The 13,796-nt window shown below is 33.9% G+C and overlaps 1 protein-coding gene across 1 annotated transcript in view; it reads right to left on the bottom strand.

The window, feature by feature from the left end:
• Vamp7 (Vesicle-associated membrane protein 7) overlaps positions 1–13,434 on the bottom strand; it is a 120,204-nt gene extending 106,770 nt beyond the window's left edge. Inside the window, exons 1-2 of the mRNA XM_090393559.1 lie at positions 13,374–13,434; positions 10,820–10,963 (exon numbers count right to left, since the gene is read on the bottom strand). The gene's annotated coding sequence lies outside the window, so the exon portion shown is untranslated. The remainder of the gene's footprint in view (positions 1–10,819; positions 10,964–13,373) is intronic.
• Between the last annotated feature and the right edge of the window lie 362 nt (positions 13,435–13,796).

The following is a 13,796-nucleotide window of genomic DNA, read 5'->3' as shown; positions in this document are numbered from 1 at the left end:
TCACATGGCTGAATTAACAATGTAGTGTTTGAAGACAAGAAGATTACTTTGATGTTCTTTAACGATAAATTTTGTGTGTGTGTGTGTGTGTGTGTGTGTGTGTGTGTACACAGTTGTCTACTAATAAGACAATTTTTCGCTTTAATTTAAGATCCCACTTAACCAATTGTTGAAAATGGCATAAGTCATTCAAGCATTTGTACTAGAACAGTAGTCAACAGGTAAACTTTTGACACCTTTAAAACCAATGATTTTTACTTTTTCCAATTACTAGGAGCTTTCGTTTCTCACCTTTCATATTAGCACAACAAAGAAGTCACTCCTTTTGAAGATTTAAATCCTTTAGTACTTCATTTTTAAACAAATAAAAAAATTGCACGAAAATAGTTCTGTTTCGTCTGCACTGTAAATATTGGGAGAATATTCAGCAATAATTTTTGATCACTTGTCTTAATCCACACATCAGCTGATAAAAAATCGGGTATTTTTTTTCTTCACCATTAATACACTTATATACAATATTCTCTTGCTTTTTTCATCTGTTAAACCATCCATTAGTGTGATGATATTTTCTTTGCCCATTGTTTTTGCAAGTTCTTCTTTTTGATGCATCAAAGGCCCATAATCAACGCATTCTTTTCACGAACATTACTAAACAAATTTTTAATGCTGATTCAACTTGGGTATCCTTACCAGATCGGGCTCTCTACCAATCCATGTTCTCATTAGTAAGAGTTGAGGTTTCAATGTTTCATCTGTTTTTAAGATCTTACACAAGAGTGGTTGTGAAATTTTTAAATGTACAGCCGCAAAATGTACTGATTTTGGGCAACTTATTATAGCACTCCAAAATTCTTTGCTTTTCTTGAAAATATAAATCTTTATGTTTTTTACTTGCTTTTGTCATAATGCTAAGGGCTGTTGTTTTAATGAGCACTTAAAGTCAAATTCACTTACTGAAAGAAAACACGAAAATAAACTCGAAAAATCACAATTCAACTGTATTTATACTCACCTGCATTTGCCTGGAAGATTTAAGATTTACAGAAGAATAAGATTAAAAGAAGATTAATACAAAAGTCAGATTTTAACAAATGTTCTTTGGCAAATTTTCTCTTGATTAAACCTTAAAGTTCTTAATTCTGAGATGCAAAAGGCTAAACATTTGAGGATTTTGATAACAATACTTTGATTATAATAGACAGATTACTTTTAATTCATTTTAAACGGAGTGTTTTGCGACTAACTGATTTTGATAACAATAGACGATTGATAATAATATCCACGATCACAATAAGTGAATTCTACTATATTTTGTTGTAGATCGAGAACTTCTTTTACTACATCTGTTGTTTCCAAAGACTAGAATAAAAATGTCCCTATACCATTAAAACACTTTCCAACCTCAAATGTTTTTCTTGTTTGTGCAGTATGGCATCTGTACAAGCAAGAAAAACAAGTAGCTTTGTTTATCACTAAAATAGTACACAGACATTTAAACATCTGTGTACTATATTTAGGACAATTAGTGTAATTAGACAACCCAAACAACACACTTAATGGAAAAGCACTCCACTCCCACAGACTAGTCTGCATGCACGTGTCAGAAACAATATCCAACCAGACGCTAGGTGCGATTGTCTCAGCACTCACCCTGCCTCATCTTCTGGATGGTTTAAAACCACTGGAACGCTAAGAATTTGACCCGCTCCACCTTCCGTAGATCTGTTCGAAGGGATTAAAGGTGTATGTGTTTGTGATTGCACACCTGGGCTATTAATGTGAATGAAATGATGCAATGTTTAAGTCAAAAAGTGTCCTCTTCATGAAGCATTAGTGTACTGTGTTTAATTTTAGGAATCACATGAAGCCAGGAAACAATTTGGGGAGTCTTTAATGGGAATAAATGCAAAAATATAATATCGGTGATATTGCTATTGAGCGGATGTGCCCCGTACATCAGGAATATTCACCCCTGATATATATATATATATATATATATATATATTGATCCCATAGATGAGAGGTCAAGAGACCTAAGAGTACAACAGTGTTGTATGAGGTGCAGATTTTTTTTTTTTTTTAAAGAGCTACAGAGGTTGTAGTTGTTTGGAAATACCTTCACGAGGGAGGCTGTTCCAGAGGACGGAGCTGAATGGAATAAAAGAGGAAGAATAAAAGCAGGTTCAATGTGTTTGCAATTGCACAATAAAGGGATGCTGCTGCTTTTGTATTAACAGCTGCAACAGAAAGCAGAGGAACGATGGTTGCCAATTTACACAAGTAGTGACCATGGACGTACAGTGAAATCTTGATTCATCATTTCTTATAGGGATAGAGAACAAACACACAGTAAAATGATAGTACTGGAAAACCATTAAAAATTACAGATAAGAACAATTTAATGATTATTATTCACTAAAATAGAGTATATGATTACAATATATTTAAAACACTACTTCTTGCTGACAAATTTTTGATTGACATTGGTTTCGTGCAAACTTTATGCCTCAATTCAAAATATGATTTTTCAAGGCCTAGAAGAACACTTTCAGGACCATTATCACTTGTGCTGTGAAAATAAATGAAAGCTTTTTACTTTCATTGGTACGTCATGCGTCTCAGCAAAGTTCTGCACAACTTTGGGTTCGTCATCATCTCCTCCTCCTCCTCCATGCTCTCCATCCTTTTCTTTGGACTAAGTGAAGACTTAGTCCAAAGAAAAGGATGGAGAGCAAAGAGTACATTGTTTCAAATTTTAAAAACCTATCCATATGGGAAAATCAGGACCATTATTTGTAAATGTGCAATAAAACAACAGTTTGAGGATTGATTTGAAAAAAAAGTTATATGGAGATAGTTCAGAGACCAAAAAAGGCAGATGAAAATGTGGGAAAATGAAGGTAACGAGAATAGTGAATCGAGTTTTCACTGTATCTATAGAATAGACACAGTGCTGAAACACTGTGTCTGTGAGAGAGGTTGAAGCAAATCTGTAAGAGAGGGCTCATCTGTGATAATAATTGCTCTCTCTAAATAGCATGAAGGATTTTAAGGAAAGTTTTAGTTGTACCACTCCAAACTTAAACCTATGAGCAGTATTCTAAGTGGGCTGATTTGGGATTTGTAGACAGTTAAGAATTGGTCGGGTTTAAAATAGCTTCTTGAACGAAAGAGAAAGCACAGTTTTTTTGATGCTAAAGAAGCTATTGAAGTGATGTGTTTATGCCAGGAGAGACAGGATGCAAATATTAGTCCGAGGAGATAGAGAGAAAGATCTGATCTTGTCTTGTGATTTGTGCATTACTGAGAGTAAGGGAAGATGAGCTGAGATGAGTTTGCCTTTCTTCTCACAAAAGGAAAAGAGAAAAGGCAAGAGTTTTGGTTAAGAAGAGCATGTAGATCAATATTTAAGGCAGTAGTTGTAGATGATCTTGTAGCATGGGATGTCAGTAATGTATGGTTTGTGAAATGAATAGGGTGAGCAGAGATGAAGATGATCTTGAAGCTTTGGATGTCTGAGCACTGCATGGTTTGTTAAATGAGTGGGATGAATGGAGAGTACACGTAAACTCTTCTGCAAAGCTGTGGATAAGATTAATGGTGATTGTGAGTAGGTTATTTATGTACAGGAGAAAGAGGGGTAGGTGATAGGATAGAGCCTTTGGGTACTCCATCATTGGGGGGGGGGGAACCATCTACTATGACTTGCAGAGAAAGACAAGAGAGAAAACTGGCAACCCAATTAGAAGATGGTGGGGAGACTATTTACCCCATATAAGTGTATCGCAGCGAATAGCTTTTCTCTTGGCATGTTTTCATACTTTTTTTTTCAGATCTGCAAAACTGAAGTACAGATCTTTGTTATATTCTCATGATTTGTCGATTATTTGTCTTAAAGTGCAAATCTGATCCTGGAAATCTTTGCCTACCTTTTTATAGATGGGATCTGCTAGCTCTAGTCCAAGCATCTGGAATTTGAATTTCTGACCAGACCTTTTGAAATATGCAGTGTAGCCATTATAAAATTTTCTACCAGAAATGCTCCATATTTGAGCATTTCTAGTTGAATATCATCTACTTGAGCTTCATAGAACATGAAAAACATATCTGTTAACAATAGTATGTTAAGTCAGGCTTGGCAGATAATGCTTTGGATACAACTTCATATAGCATTAGATGGAAGGTAATGAGCTATGCAAAAGCTGTTGTAAGTTGGAGAGACTATTTTTAGAGTCAGCAATGACAAACTCTCTAAACCTCAAAAAAATATGGCTGTATTAATTATGACTAAAATTTGAGAGAGTGTCATATTAAGATAAACTATAACTGTAAAAACTTCTATTTATACAATAGGAGTGCACAAAGGTTTTTAAGTCTTTTGTAATGTTAAGTGTATCCTACACTCTGGTCACTTGTGTATCATGACAAGGAGTTGTGCTTGAAATATGCTGGTTAAAAACTAGCAAAATGTTATCCAGTATAAATATCTTATTTATTATTCACTGTTTTTTTGGGTGCTGCGTAATATTATTATACCGTGATGAATCTTCAACACTGCAATGTCTTAATCAACTTACCAATGTGGTCCCTAAATACTTCTGTATCCTAATTCTCTAGCTTCATTAATATCCTTTGGCAAATTTCCATGAATAAAACACTCTCCTTTCCTCAGTTCAAAATTGCATAACCTTGCAGTTAAACACATTAAACTTTTAATGGTTGCTTCCAGAATTAGTTCATTCAAATCAACATAAAGAGATTAAGTGTCAAGTGTCCCTTATTACTAACTTAGCATCAGCAGTATATAATTGAATATTACTTTCAAAGACCATCAAGCATTATATAATACAAGAGAAACGATTAAAAATATCCCAAGTACAGAATCCTGTCGTATACACCACTAGTTACCCTCTTCCTCAGCACCTCCATACATCACTTTCTGATATCTTTCAATCAGCCACTAACCTATCCATGTCACAAGTCTATTTTACATACCTTTTCCTGAGTTTGTATAACAACTTGCTCACATGTTTTAATACTTTACTTCAAATGCTTTAAAGTATTTGAAGTATTCAAATACTTCAAATGCTTTAACAAAATCTAGAAGCATCATAACCATTTCTCTTCAAGGCTCTGCTACTCAAACCTGGATGTGATTCTTAACTAGCCTTTCTTCCTAATTTACATATAACAATAATAGTAATGCGACATATTTAGTGAAATCACTTATCATTATTAATCTTTCTAACAAGAAATAGCTTTAATGGAGGGCTTTTGTTTTGTTACAATAAAATCTCTGATTGGAAAAGACTGCATCTGAACAAGAGCAGACTTGCAGGACTGTTCACATCTATATTTCTTAACATGCCTTCCAGCCTTGTTGGGAAAACTTTTGGAAAGAATGTTAAGCTTCATGAGATGATATAATACTGAAACCATTAAACCTGTGTTGAATTCTTTCACTCCATTAAAACTTTAACATTAGTGAAATTATATTACTCCTTTCATTTAACACACATCATTTAATGTGAGGTAATCTGCTTAATATCAGAGAACTTGCTACAACTATTTACAAGTATTGCAATAATATAGTAATGTGCCAATTTGCTACTGGTACATGTTTATAGTTCTATTCATATTTCTGTGAATAAAACTATATGCATATAATATATATTTTCCTTTTGCAAGTGTCATTATTTCATAACTATTTTTATCATTATGAGAAATACAATTCATCCATCGAGATAGCTCTCAATATCTTCTGCTCATGAGGCCTCAATAAAGGTTGAAATTGTCAGGGAAGTGATTCACCATGATGTGCCATAATACTAGCTTTGTGAAGGGAACTGCTGTGTATGAGATCAAATACTTTCTATACACAAATAACTTGGCCAGTTAGCAATCAACCTGACAATGCCCGTGTACACAAAGCGAGGTCTGTGCAGGAATGGCTTCATGAAATGTGTTTAAGAACTTGACTGGTACTACAAGTGCCAGTCAAGTTCTGACTGGAACTTTACTGGTACTCCAAGTATTGCCATATGACAAGTATGTTATATGGCAGTACTTGGAGAGCCACTAAACGATTAATGCTTTGTCCATACCACGTTCACTCAATTCAAAGAGGCAGCAAATATGATTAAAATTCCTATGCAATGCAACAAAAACCAAGGTTCAATTTTAAATCAAGTTTGGTCATCGTTTATTAAAAATTAACCCACTTCAGACCTCTGACAGAGTGAGCGTGAACCACAGAACGTGACAACAAATAGCACTGTCTCCAACTAACATGCATTAACAGTTGTATAGATCTGTTATGTGATTTTTTAACAAACTTTTTTGATGTTCATAATACCAAGAAATGAACTTGTTTTTTCATAATTTCTTATAGTTTGTGCTTTAAACTGTTAGTTATCTTTACTGAAGATCTGAAGATATTAGTCTTACGACTAATGAAACTTGTCAGGTTATTTTTAGTACTTGTTTAGTATTTAAAAACAGTTCTCTAATAAACATGTGGTCACAAAACCGGAATATTTCTATGGGACCATGCTTCATCACCGAAAAAAACACTGTCCAGCTCCATTTTCTTCAAACAAATGATTGAAATCACCTACAGTGCACAACACCACCAACACATTTTTCTCTATCCAGGGCTTCGATTCCTGAACTGAGTGAATGTGTTATGGACAAAGCATTAATTAATCGTTTAGTGGTTCTCCAAGTATTGCCATATGACATACTTGTCTATGTAGAGAATTTTCTAAGACTCTTTGAAGGAGAACATTGCAACATGTCATACTACAGTCACTTCAGCCTCAATCAAAATGGAAGGTCTTCCATGCTGTTTGTCTGCAATTGATCCAGTTTCCTGAAAGTAGCTGATCAATCTTATAATTGTCAAATTTTGAGAAACAACAGAGTCAGGATACTTATGATGAAACTCCTCCACAATATGCATAAGAATGACAAGCAAAATAACATTCCAAAATAACAACTCATTGCTCTTGGGAAAGTACTATTTCGCTTTCTGGATAAGCAAAACTACACAATGGATGCCCAATACCCAACACATGATGTAGATTACATGATAGTGGCCAATAGTCCTAGGGTGCCATTGAAACACTTCAATGCAGCTCAGCTTCAACTTTAATATGCACAACTTTTGGATCACCCTGTATAATACACTATATAGAAATAAATATTTGGGTATCCTCATTTCAGAAAGAGGAAACTGATATATATATATATATATATATATATATATATATATATATATATATATATATATATATTCCTTAAACATGATTATATTATTATATTATTATTTGACACCTCCAGGGAGTACAAAGACTCACTGAGGGAGAGTGTGCCAACAGCATCAAACAATTGGTCCCCTTCCAACTACTAATCGCACTCAAACTTACTTAACTGAGCCATTAGTAGCAGAGGCTCTACCAATTGACCAACCTTTGCCGGCTAAATGACTATACTATACTGCTATATAAAGCAGTATAATCATGATATATCCCTATTGTTGGCTATAAGCCAATAAACTATTAATAGCATTGAGAAAAACTTGTGGACTTCAACAGAATGTCATATCATTTGCCAATCCATGCCTCACACTGGTAAAACTGCCTCACCTAAAATGAGCTATAGGAAACATTACCAGTCAATGAAAATATGAGGGTACCACCTTGGCTGATCCAAGAAGCTAACAACAAGAGGCAACCAAAGAGTACTCAGAAGCATGATAAAGAAATTGTGGCAGGTTCAATGTGGAACCAATCACCCAGGAGTTCAAAGATTCTATAGGATACTATATAATGAGCTGTACAGCCTAAAAGAGGGAAATTACAAATAAAGCAAACATCAATCAAGGCAATGACAGTATAGACCAAGCTAGTACACAAAACATAACTGGTGCATACAAGGTGGAGTCATGTGAAAGGGAGATATGATAACTACATTATGTCCTTTCCCAATCAAATGGAGGAGTGTGCCCCACACCATCTGAATTGCAGTCAGGTGGAAGTGGTGTACTTGTATATACTTGTCTTGTACTTGTCTGGGAGCTGTTTCTCCTGATATAAAGTCAGACATTTCTAGTTGTAGGAAATGGAAAGAAGGATGAATGTCAATCAATGGATACATAACATTTATGGCCAGTGCAATACTTTTTTACACTGTGGCAATTTTATATAACATATCTCTTTCAACAACAATGCACCATGTCACAATGCAGGTGCTACTGCAACATGATTTTAGGAAAAATTATATGGTAAAAAAAGTCAAATAACCTGCATAGAGTACTACTCTCAACCCAACAGAATGTCTGAGACAAACTGGAATGCTAGGTGAGGGCAAGACCAATACATCTAACAATGGTACATGAACTGGTGCTTATCATGAAGAAAGAAGAGAAAAATACCTGAATCATCCCAAGCTAGAAGAAAATATGGCTATAACAGTGTGAATAGGATCAGGTGAGTCCTATCTGCTATTGAGAAGTGTACAATTAAGGTTTTGCATCAAACAGGAGTTTGATGGCAAGAAAGAGACCCAGAGGAAGACCAAGGTCCAGGTGGATTGATTCAGTCAGAAGTGCCTTAGAAGCACAGAATGTTAGATGACAATATTGGAGTGTTTACAATAGATTAATTTGGAGGGAAATTGTTGATAGGAGATTAATAATATCAACTTAATCATATAGTGCTGTCATTGTAACTTGAACATTGAACATTCCTTGGGGTACATATCAGGAAATTGACAATGCTGACATGATTATTTTCACAGATGTTTTCAGTTCTAACACTTATACTATCAAGAATGGCTTCTATGAAAAAAAAAAAAAAGTCAATTTTTTTTTTTAATTAAAATTCCTAGGTCTATGCACGTGTTTAGCAGCTGGTTTTCTGAATTATGATTGGCTCTGAAACATTGGTGGATGGACAGGGCTGGTGATATCATGTGATGCAGCTTCTGCGAAAATATTCGAAAAACATTTAGGTTGCTTTTAGAATAAATAATATTATTTATTAAGAAATTATATATATTTGGGAAAATGGAGGAAAAATAAGTTTGCTATACTTCTTTATCTTTTCAAGTCTTAATATTCACTATTAATGGTTCAAATTCTGTATATTCAATTACTGGGTACAAAAGAAGCCAACTACTTCTAACAGCAATCAGCTTATTTCTATTTTAAGTTATCAAAAAATAAATAAAATAAAATGAACACACATGGTCTTGTCAGGAATAGCTGGTTACTTCACGTTACTCCTGAAGACTCTTAAAGTCTTCAGTCAACATCATAAAACTCTATGATGTATCCTTTCTTCTTATTGATCAGATTCATCTGCAACAAAATCAGTGATACTCAACAAAACAACTGCATAAAACTAAACTAAACAGTCTGTAATGACTAGTATGCTCCAAGAAGTACCCATTTTTTTGTTCACTTTTAATCAGAAGCCACTAAAATAAATTTAATCACAAAATATTTTTTGGCATAAAATATGCAATAGAATCGACAAAAAACTTAAGCACCTCTGGCTTTTTCTTTTTATTATTAACCAAAAAATTCTCACTCATCATGGATGAGCAGACAAGCACATTTTTTTGGGCCCTGTCAATACTGATTTCAATGGTTAGCATCTTATTATAATCAATGTTTTTATAAATGAACATATGCTGATCTTTCTGTCTAATCAAAGTGTAAGTCACATGAGCAAGATACTCAGTGAACCCTTGCATGGGATCATAGTTTTTATATCTTTTGAAAGACAAGCCTGATTCATTGTTCTATGCAATCCGAGTACTTTTTTGTGTGGCTTACTACACACTGGTTAAACAGGGAAGTAAGCACATGTTCATTTTGAAGAACATCAAGGCTCTGACAAGGTTGGCTTTGCTCAGCATGTGATTTCCAGAAAATCTGTGATTGTGTTCACTGAAACAAACCAAAACTCCTCCATAAAAGCTATTTTCTATTAGAACTATATAGAGAACCACTCCACAGCCTGAACAACCACTTTAACTTTCTCAGTGTTGGAAAGTAATTTTGTTAAATACTCTAGGTTACTGTTAACTTTATATCTTCATCAATGTTAGGCCAAACAATCTGTCACAATGAAGTAACTTTGCTTCACAGAAATCTAATTAATGTTCTGATAGGACAATTAATCCTAAATGCATAGTATTATCCGTCAAGTGAATGTATTCTCTAGCATGTTTGTCTGTCTTGCAGGATATTAAAAAAAAAAAACATGTTTTTCACACACAACCTTTCTACTTATTTCCTACTGAAATAATGACAATCTGATCTAGTACACTGATCTACTTATACAATCCATTATTAACTTAAAATGGAAATTTGTGATAGCTAATATTTTCATTGATTCAAATGTGAACAATATTTTTATGGCAGAACACCTATTATTAAAAAAAAAATCATCCAATGAAACTGAATACATAATCTTCATATTCCAAGTAACAGATCATTAGTGATCTATCCATAAAACATTAGGTTTAAAAGTTTCAAATAACTAAGTAAACAGGATCTACAATACCCTTGGTTGTAAACATTAGAGTAAATGTGCAATATTTACATATCAAAAAGATGAGATCATATTAGAATCATACCCATAATCCTCCTCTTTCAATATTCATCAAGGTTGCCACCCAGATAACTTACGTAGTAAAAAAAAAAATTACTTAATATAAAAATGAAGTAACTTCTCAAAAATATAATAGAAATTATTTGTCTTTATGATATAAGGTACACTGTGTTCACAGATAAATTTTCACTTGCCTTTGCTTAGCTACAAGAAATGAGTTTTATTGTCTTTTATAAAATGATTTGGTCAGCCAGACTTCAGATGATTCAAATGATGGTCAAATGATTTTCAAACATTTCCGATTTTTCTTCTGATGACAATGTTTCTTTTAATTTTTGCTAAATCAAAAATAAAATTAAATAAATAAAAGCAACTTATTTTTCATTTATTTCAGTGGCTATGCCTTAAACATCAATTAAATATACACAATGACTAATGATAACAGATGAATAGAATCCTAGATGAAAACTGAATCATAGTGTGTTGTGATACATGCCTGACATGCATTTTACTTTTTTTTTAATTATAACAGAGAAAAATCAAACACTGCTCGACGGGGCTAAAACAGCTCCAACTCAGATTTATGAGTCACCAAGCAAACTAGCACAATTTTCTATTTAAATAAATGGATACTCAAATACATTCAATTACAAGGCAGTTGAATTCTCTAGAAAGTTAAAACATTATTCAAGAAAGGGATATTATGTCCAATTGGCAAAATTTGAAAGGGTTCCAATATTAGCATTTTCATTTATATTACTAACTACATGAGGTTTTAAGGCTAAAGTAAGGTATTATTGCTGGCACCTAATATAAAAAAAAAAAATAATAATAAAAAAAAAAGAATCCGAGCAAATTCCAGGGAAATTTTCAAATGCTACCATCCTAAATGTGCATAAAAAAATAATTAGAAAATATCTGCATCCAGTAGTAGCAGCTGTGACAGAATACATTTAACATAAACAGATAACAGAGTCCTATCCTAACCTTGCAATTCTGGCTTAGTGTACCTAAAATTCTATTATACAAAAAGAATGAGAAAGGAGTCTTTGGATAGTGGATTTTTTCCAAGTACTAGAGGCCCTAAGAATGATGCTTTCTTATAATGCATGAGTGCATGTGCATTAAAGTGACACCACCATGAGCTGGATATGTGAATTTCGTTTTCATAACACTAGTGCTCTTGTTTTTATCACGACCTTCATATAAAAAAAAAAAAAACTTAATTTATAATTTTATTATGCATACAAAAAAAAATCATTGTCACATAAAAAAAGATGCATGAAATGTACATTTGTTTGGAATGTGAAATATTATTTTTTTTATTCTATCTATCTAATCTAATCCTGTGACCTCCTCTTTTAAGAGAGCTACAGCTGATGAACAGTCTGCTTCCATGCCTCTCTCTATCTCTTGCTTCTGTAAGACGCTTGCCCATCCAGTCTTTGATGTTGTCTTTCCATTGCAGTCGGGGTCTTCCTCTCCTTCCCTCCACCATCCCCTGCAATACTATTCTAGGTAGCTCTGCAGAAGAACCCCCCCCCCTCATCAAATGTCCTACAAACACTTACTTTTCTTCTTCTTTGGATACTAGCCATATAGTCTCTTTTCACCTTTTAAGAACCTCTTCATTGCTCATTCTTTCAGTCCAGCTGATAATTTTTTTCAAGCACCACATTTCAAATGCATTCAATCGGTCACTCATTTTCTTATTGATTGTCCAGAACTGGCATCCATATGTCCCCATGCTCTAGATCATTGTCTTGAGGATTCTTACTTTTAACTATTTGTTCAGATTTCTATTTCCATTACTTGGAGAAAGAAAAAAAGTATGCATGGTGGTTCTCCGTTGTCTTCCATGCAGCTTGGTGGGTTTTCATTCTATATTAATTTTAAAACTAAAATTAATATAGGATGCTTACAACATCAAATAAAAATGTATATATGAAGGAAACTGAAGCACAAAAAATATATCACTTCTATCTTCTTGCATTTAGATAAAGTAACACAAACCTGAAATAATGTGGGTTCTATGGTCTATTTACTTGAGTTTACGGGATGAAAAACCCAAGTTTCCAGGAGAAAAAACCCGCTTGCCTGTGCCAGAGATCGACTAACTCGGGAACCAGCCGAAAAAAAGGCTTAGAAAAATTTCCTCTAGTCACTGACTAGATTCGAAAGCAAGTCTTCCTTCATGTGGTTAAGCACTGTGGTGTGAAACGCCACATTCCACTGAGCTACACAGGCTCTTGAAACAAGAAATAAGAGTTACTGGGAGAAAAACCCTCCCCTCTGCATGAGACTGGCAAAAGTCACCATTTGATTGAAAACACCTGATAAAAGGTATGTCATATGACAGACAGGATTCAGACCTGGGTCTTTCTAACCAAAAGGCTCGTCTAAACCAAATAGGCTATTGAGGCTTCTCAATTATGACCTAAGAATGCCAGTGGTAGTAATAAAAAAATGCTACAGAACCAACACGTATTAAAAGTCTTTTTCATACTTAATTTAATAAATTAGTTCTCCTAATCAGTATAAGAAAATAGCAAAACATGTATAACCTTTGCATTTAAAAAATTGCAAAATTCATTATTCTTATAGAATGTATACACAATTAAGTCGGTCAGAAAACTTTTCAGACTAAATAAAGTTAATCACCTAGTCATAATTAGCATGTAATGGAACATTTGCAATTGTCATATAAGTATGAAAACTGCAAATAGGAGAAAATATAAGCATATTTACAAGATATTCAGTTCCAGTCTCTTTGTGAGAGCAGCAGCTGGCATAAACATAAATTCACTTGGTTGACTTCAAAGGATGAAACTAAAGTGAAAAGATCAGAAATTCTAACATTCTAAATTATTATAAATTTAGTATAAATTATTATTATCATAAACTACTTCTCTTGGAAGGATATCATATATAAACAGAGGGTACAGCAATGGGCTCCACCCTCTAGCAGTTTGGCTACATGGCTCAGATAAGTGGCCAAATTCCTTCCTTCTCCACATGAACAGTCAGCACCCCCAGAATCCAGTTCACAATGAAAAAGAAAATAATAATAACCTGCTTTTTTGGATACTGTAGGTCATGTGTCTTCCCAATGGCACTCTTTCTTTCTCGGTTTACACAAAATCCACCCACACAGGTATATACATACATAAA

The sequence above is a fragment of the Typopeltis vanoorti genome, chromosome 6 (genome assembly GCF_054136105.1).
Source record: "Typopeltis vanoorti isolate ZY-2024b chromosome 6, IOZ_Tvanoo_1.0, whole genome shotgun sequence".
Lineage (NCBI taxonomy): Eukaryota > Metazoa > Arthropoda > Arachnida > Uropygi > Thelyphonidae > Typopeltis > Typopeltis vanoorti.
Note: the sequence above shows the minus strand (reverse complement) of the source record. Positions and strands in the feature narration are given on the sequence as shown.